Source organism: Equus przewalskii, chromosome 19, assembly GCF_037783145.1.
Source record: "Equus przewalskii isolate Varuska chromosome 19, EquPr2, whole genome shotgun sequence".
Lineage (NCBI taxonomy): Eukaryota > Metazoa > Chordata > Mammalia > Perissodactyla > Equidae > Equus > Equus przewalskii.
The window spans coordinates 39,772,178-39,778,085 of record NC_091849.1 but is presented as its reverse complement, the minus strand read 5'-3'; the positions used below and the strand labels follow the sequence as shown (position 1 = coordinate 39,778,085).

Here is a 5,908-nt window from a genome sequence, read left to right as displayed (position 1 = left end):
ATAGCAAGAGGTTTCACAGAGAAGGATCTATGCAGTTCAGCAGTTTTTTTTAGTAAGTGTCTGTTAGTGAATTTAGTCTTTGTCTTTCTGAAAATAACTTTTGTATGCTCGTTCTTGAATGATAGCTTGACAGGGTACAAAATTGTACGTTCACTTTTACTTTCAAAGATATTTTTCAAGTATTGTTGATTAGAAGTCTATCTGTCTATTTATCATTCTACCTTGGTAACATGTCATTTTCCTGTCTTTTTAAACATAACCTCAAGAATTTATTATCTTCGTAACAAAGCAAAAGATGAGCTTAGGACTGAATCCCCTGCCCCTTTTTCTTCTTAAATCCTCCCAGTTCAAAATGTTTGCATCTCTTCATAGCCTGAAGTCTCTTAGCTCTGCAGTTGGGCTGAATTCATTCAAACCTCAGTACAACCTTCTTTGTAGTTTTAGCTTTTCTCTGGAAATCAGCTTAGTCTGTCCACTGTAGCCAGCCTGCTTCCAGTTATAGCACCGCTTTCCCTGGGTGTACAGAGAATCCTTGCCCTTCTTGTACTGTGTCACTGTGTGGGGTTGCTGTTTGCCACACTTCTGACAGAAAGTCTGGTGAGTTTTAGGAACATTCACCACGTTTGCAGGAGTGCTGTTGGCACAGAAAGCTCTGGTTGTTTTAAGATGTTCTCTTTGTCTTTGTTTTTCTGCACTTCAATGAGTCTAAATGTGTATCTATTTTTACTTATGCCATTCTGGACTGTTGTGATCACAGAGCCAGTCAAAGAAAGTAGGTAAGCAGAGTCTGCCTGGATTCTGCCAAAACCTTGTGGCCCAAAGTCATAGGAAAAAAGTGAAAATACAAAGTTCAGTCAGGCAGTAATGAGATTAGTGAACAAAATCAGCTAAGGTCTTGTTGGAGGTTGTAGAATCCAGATGATAAAATCAGGTAAAAGAAAAAAGAAAGAAGTTACAAAAAGCACTGTAGCATGGTACAAGTGAAACAGGAGATATTAACCCCACCTGAAGGGTGTAGACTTGGGGTCTCCTCTAATTTTGAGACTCCTAAAACTGGACTCAGTATGTCAATCTGTGATGCAGGAAGAATTACACTGGACATAAGCAGCTCCAGGTCTGGCATCCTTGTACCAAATGTGTTTGTGCAATAAGCAACTCCAACTTGCCTCAGGTGACAATCATATTGTCATTATGAATTATTGGCTCAGTAATCTAAAGTCACAGTAAAGCTAAGTGAGTTGTGTCTCTTTGCCCCAGAAACATAAAAATTATGAAATGTATCAAGCCTATGGCATTAATCATTTTGTTACATTCAAAATAATTTCTGCATGTTTGGCATTTAAAATAGTTCACTATGTCAAATTCAATTATAAATTACAAGTATATGACAAATTAGCCTTTGATTCCAAATTAAATGCTTGATTTGAGGAGAATGGTATAAGAGGAAGTGACTTAGTTTATAAACAGTGTCAGAGTGGTTAAGAGAAACTGTGTTAAAGAGTTGCTTAATGTGGAAAGGATTAGCTTATTGGGCCATAAGTTTGTTGAGTTTAGACATTTTAAATTCGTAAAGTAAATTGAATACATTCAATTTATAAACATTTAAAGTATTTAAAGGTAATTAGTCTGTTCAACTCAAGTTTACTTAACATTAATCAAAATCCAATTCCCTTATGTAAACAGTTCAATTTATATTAAAGATTCCCCAAAAATTATTTCTACTTTATATAGTATTCACTGGATTTAAAATAGTATAGTAAAATTTATAAAATTATTTTAGGGGTTTAAGAAAAACTAGGCTTTTAAGTTTATAATTTCAATAAGTAAAATTTTAAAAATCAAACCCAAATAAATGAAAATAAAAATAATCTGTGTGCACAAAAGCTGCCTTTGGACATCAAAAATCTCATGCAGATTCACAACTCAATCTAAGAATTCATGTCCTTTATCAAGGTAATCTCTTGCTCATTCTCTCTCATCTCACCTTCTGAAATTTCTATTGGGTGTCAATTGGACCTTGTCACTCTCTTTCATGACACTCATATATTTTTTTCCTTCAAGTTATCTCCTCCAATCCACAATTTTGTCTTCATCTGGATCTAACATGCTGTTGACTCTATCCACTGGAAGGCGTTTCCTCATTTCAATGACTCTATTTCTCATTTCACATCAGACACAAACCTGCTCACTTCCTCAGAGTCAGACTGCCTCCCTCGTTCTCAAAATTCTTCCAGCTCCCAGTGACTCACTGAAGAGTGTGGGCGCTCTGCTGCCTTTACTGAGCACCTGGGCTGGCTGGAGGTCTGGGATTGCCTGGCTTCACATCCCACATGCCAGAGCTGTCTGCACCATGTTGCTCCTCTACTTCTGGACACAGAATCTTGTTTCCTGAGTGGCGTCAGAGGATGAATAAACCAGCACTTATGGGTTAGCTCTCCATGGAGTGGAATTTGAGCAATAAGAAACAGGAGGGAGGTGAGCTGATAAATTCTCCTTCTCTTCTCCCTTTCAATCGGGGGTCATGTTTCTTTTTGAAATCTTTCCTATATGCTAAGCAAAATGCCTGCTAAGTGACCAGTTATCTCTTCATGGCTTCTCAAGAAAGAATGACCAGAGCTGTAATGCATCACATCGCTTTTGCTTTACATCTCTCCTTGCCCTACTTCCCCTTTTCTCCCTTGCCTTCATCTCAATGGGCTTCATCTCCTGAATAAAGGATCAGTATCCTAATCCTTGCCTCAGGCTCTGCCTTCTAGAGAACCTCAGCTAAGAGACTCTTTAAAATTTTTGTTTGGTTCTTTTTGAGAATCTCAATCTTTCCTCCTGTTTTTAAAAATTCTATTCTTTGATGATATTAATGTATCTACCAGCCAGAGACTATAAAATATGTTTAAAATAGTACCTTCATTGTTGGAAATTTAATACTGCCCTTCATATTGTAACTCTCACTCATGGTGGATTATTTCCTTGTTCTGTGATTTTGGATTGTGAGTTCACCTTCAGCAGGTTATGTTGAAGTGAACCCTGAGAATCCTTAGCTGAGAGTTTGTCCTTCTAGAGAGGACTTGTATTGACTCGTCACAGATATTATCAGTTTGGGAATTCTCGACCACAAGAGTGGTATAAATGCCAAACTCTGCCTTCATGGAGGACAAGTGTCTTGGGAGATCTTTTCCCTTTATCTAGATATAAGTGAAGATGGACAAGCTCTCTTGATATCCCTCTTTGCTGATGTTTGATTTTGCTTTTAGTTCTCATCCTTTTTCTAAAGGTATAGGAGGGCCGGCCCCGTGGCCAAGTGGTTAAGTTCGCCCGCTCCACTGCGGCGGCCCAGGGTTCAGATCCTGGGCACGGACATGGCACTGCTCTTCAGGCCACGTTGAGGCAGCATCCCATATGCCACAGCTGGAAGGACCTGCAACTAAGATATACAACCATGTACCAGGGGGGATTTGGGGAGATAAAGCAGAAAAAAAAATAGATTGGCCACAGTTGTTAGCTCAGGTGCCAATCTTTAAAAAGAAAAAAGAAAAAAAGAAAGGTAAAGGAGCCTTTTGACAGTTCTTTGCTTTACGTGCAAAAGCTCCCTCAAGTTCCCTGGGAACAGCTGCAGTGTGAACTCAAGACTACTGCTCTGGTTTGTAGGTCCCTCTCCATTTTTGCCCCTAGGGTTTGTATTATTTTCTTATAAGCTCAGCTATGCATTTCAAAGACAATTTTTTTTTATATTTCATGATTCTTTTATGGTATTTTACAATGGAAGTTTTTTTGGATTATTTAATCTGCTATAGTGCTAGAAATGTAAGATGTAGCCTGTCTTTAATAACTAAAATGGATCGAATCATTACTAAGCACCATTGTAAGCACATTAAATGAATTAACTCCTTTATCCTCTCAACAACTCTGTCAGTTAGGCACTATTATTACCCCCACTGTGTTAGTCTGGGTCCGCTGAGAAGCAGATTCCAAGAATAGAATAAATATGAAGGATTTTATGCAGGAAAATGCCTGTGAAAAAGGAAATGGCCGGTGGGGGAGTTGGTAAAGGCTGGGTGAATCATTAGACGATAACTCAGATGTAACCCTGAGTAAAGAAAAAAAGAAGGAAGATCGGGTTAAAGTATCTTACACTGCAGAGCCATCTCACTAAAGTTCAGTAAAGCTGTTGGGGGGTCTTTGAACCAAAGCTGGCTGATGGGAGTCCCATATCTCCCAGGAATGGGCCTGTCTTAGTCTCCCTGCCACATTCAGTCATCGGTGGGAGAAACCCATGAGAGATGGGGCCCCGTCACAAACGCCGTGTTGGATTTGAAAGTGCAGCAGCTGGGGCCTCAGCCAGTGGTGCTCCTGGACTAGAAGGTCTGCCAAGTGCGTCCTCATGGCCAACACATCCACTTTATGGAGGAGGAAACAGACACAAAGAGGCGAGCCAACTTGCTCAAGGACACGCAGCTGGTGCATAGCGGAACCAGGATTCAAACGTAGGGAGTTAAGCTCCAGTACACAACTTCTTAACGACTCTATGCTGCTTTTTTTTTAAATTAAGATTTTATTGGATCTTTGTGTAGAAAGAACATAAAGTTAAACAACTGTGATATAATTCATGTGTATTTTTCAGGTTGAAAGTTCTATTTTTACTCAGATTCTACAAGAGGCTCTCTAAGAAGGACAAACACATGCATACACACACTTAAAAAGACCTTCACGGCCAGCCCCGTGGCTGAGTGGTTCAGTTTGCACGCTCCGCTCCAGGGTTTCGCTGGTTCGGATCCTGGGTGCAGACATGGCACTGCTCATCAGGCCATGCTGTGGCGGTGTCCCACATGCCACAACTGGAAGGACCTAAACTAAAAATATACAACTATGTACCAGGGGAATTTGGGGAGAAAAGGGAAAAATAAAATATTAAAAAAAAAAAAAGACCTTCAAAGTTGAGGACCTTTAAGGGCAGGGGCCCATGAAATTGACAGCAACCTTTAAAATGTGACTGTGTTACTGGAAATTCAGTGACTGTTGATGCATTGTGTCTCTCTCCTTAATCTGGTCAGTCACAAATTAATATTGCTTCTCATGGGACGTTTATTTTTCCTTCTATTCCTTCCTGTGATAGAGACACCTAGGTGCCTGCTTAGTATCCAATCTTCCTTCATTACTAATTACTAATCCCGAAAAAACCAACAACGATAAGCCATCTGTATATCTCTACCTCCCTTTGTCAGGATGGCCATCTAATTTCTAACTATAAGTAAAAATTGTTGGGTGAGCCTTTCAGGAAATCTTCATAAAAGAGGCTGACTTGGCTGGCCTGTAACTTCTATCATTCAGGGTCTCAGCAAGAAAACAGACGGCACACTGAAGTTAGAATAACTTGGGTAGGCTTTATACATAAAGGGCCTATTGATAAAGGTGTAGGCCAAATGTGTGGTAATCATGAAGAATAGCATAGGAGTGCAAGATTAGAATCAGCTGAGCTGTTACCGTCTCTATATCTGAACTGGAAAGAAAAGAGTCAGGTAGAGCGGACTGCCTGGAGGACAGTGACCTTCAAGGGGAGAGATGCAGCCAGCCAGATGTGACTTTGCAGGAAGGGAGTCGGGGAAAAAAGATCCTGAGCTCATTCTCTTCTCACACTCTAATCTCTTGTCATGGATCCATTTGGCTGAACCCATCAGAAAGCCCAGGGCAAGAAGGCCACTGATGTAGCCCACCCAGGCCAGCCTACTGAGACAGAGCAGATGGAGAAGGAGAAGGGCAGAGAGTTGATATGAATCAGGATATACTATACGGGATATAGTAAGTACATGCACTTTTGCCTTCCCTTCTGTCTTTTCCCTTCTCCTTTGGTACATGGATGTGATGGCTGGAGCAGCACTGACCATTTTGCAACTTTGAGGCAACCTTGAAGATG

General features: G+C 40.4%; 1 pseudogene; it reads right to left on the bottom strand.

Moving 5' to 3' along the window:
• Positions 1–301: 301 nt before the first annotated feature.
• LOC103542552 (large ribosomal subunit protein eL42-like) lies at positions 302–2,034 on the bottom strand (annotated as a pseudogene).
• Between the last annotated feature and the right edge of the window lie 3,874 nt (positions 2,035–5,908).